Below are 1814 nucleotides of genomic sequence, written 5' to 3'. Positions count from 1 at the left end.
GCAAACGAGCTCTGTCAGCATGTCTGGCGCCCCCCTCCTCCCCGCCACAGCACATGCAGGCGTCCACGGGGCGCCTAGAGCAGCGAACACAGCACAGCCAATACCACAGCCTCTCTGCCACTTCTCAGATGCCTACTGTCTAAGGAAAAGCCATCAACGTGATCACACTGGCCAGTGTTTGGAAAACTCATCATTGTGCTTCCGGTAAATGTGACACCACCACACTCACCTCTGTAGATCCCAGGTGCCCTGCGCCTGGCCAGAGTCATGCCTTCTCGTGCCCAGTTTGACAGAGGTCCGATCGGCCTGCTGCCCCAACGCCAACGTGCGATTTCAGTGTTCATTCTGATCTTTAAGTGGGGACTGGGCGATCTGCCTCCAGTGCCTCCCCAGTCCAATCTCTGTACAGTCCCAGCTTAGAGACTGGTACCATGCTGGCCACTTAGGCCCAGGGCGGGCAGAGGAAGCCTCCCTCTGCTCGTGGTGCTGCTGTCTGAAGGGCCTGCACTTAACCACTCTGGCAACCAGCTCGAAGACAGAGAGTAACAAGATAAATGAAAGGTCAGCAATCGAAGGTGAGTCAGACCTAGCCAGCCACCTGATCAATGCCACTGTGCAGGCGAGAATGACTGTAGGTGCAGAGTGCCTTCTGTAAGATCTGCATGGTCAATGAGCAGGCTGGCCACTGCTGGGGTGGCCTGCACATCTGGGCGAACGCACCTGCCAGGACCTGTGGGACCTTGACTTTGGAGAGGGGCTGTAGTCCCACCAGTGCCAACGGGAACCAGGACAAGGGCTGTGAACTAGATGGGTGCCCCTTGGGCTGGGGGATACAGGCAGCCCAGTGACAGGAAAGGAGCGCCGGCAGAGCCACTGGAGGAGCATCCTGGCATGGTGGTGGCACCAAGTGGATGCCTGGAAGCACCTTCAGCTCCCCACTGTCATGACCTCTGGGACCCCTGCTCTTGCTGGTGGTTGGATGTCAAGAAAACGCGGGATGCAGGAACCACAGACTGAAACAACAGGACTGCCTGAGCCACACAGACCTCGACCAGGAGCCAGGACACAGGAGGTGATCGATCTGCTCAGCCTGTAGTGGGGGTGGGGGTGGGGGTGGGGTGTGAAACCTTAGTTTGGGGTCCAGGTCTCCCTGCACCAGACATAAAAAACCCAGCTAGAGACTGAGCTGGGGCACATGACACAGGGAAGCTTTGCTGAACAGAGTGGACAGCTCATGGAGGGCAGCCGGGAGAAACAACTGCTTTGCAGGCCAGGCTGCTCCCCGCCTGGAAGGACCCTGGCCCATCTGGGAAGAGCAAACCAGAACTCGGCCTGGCAGCGTGAGCAGGTGCACCGTACATACAAATCCATTCAAGGCCTCACTCTCTCAAATGCAGCCAAAGAAGTAACATTTAGAACTTGTACATGAAAACCAAATTGGAACAAACAATCTTGATTTTCCTCATCTCTTCAGGCCTTGAGCCTAGGCAAAGCACACAAACACTGTATGAAACCCACAGCATGAGTTCAGTGTCAACTGGGAAAATAGATGTCACGTTGCAGTGACAGTTCTTTATACAAATATTATGCTCCCCCCCCAGCCCCACTACCAAAAAGAGGGGAAATAATCAGAAATTCAAAAATAGAAAACAACATCTTGTTAAGTGTAAACTTATCCTCTGGAGTTTCTATATTACATATGGTAGAAACATGCATTTATTTCTGCTCAGATGTAAGAAAATATGTCTATCAGTATTACTTATAAATCAGATTAATCCTCAAAAGACAATGGACTCGCTGTTAGAACACCGTTT

Source organism: Tupaia chinensis, unplaced genomic scaffold (assembly GCF_000334495.1).
Source record: "Tupaia chinensis unplaced genomic scaffold, TupChi_1.0 Scaffold000671_1, whole genome shotgun sequence".
Lineage (NCBI taxonomy): Eukaryota > Metazoa > Chordata > Mammalia > Scandentia > Tupaiidae > Tupaia > Tupaia belangeri.
This window is presented reverse-complemented; position numbering follows the sequence as displayed.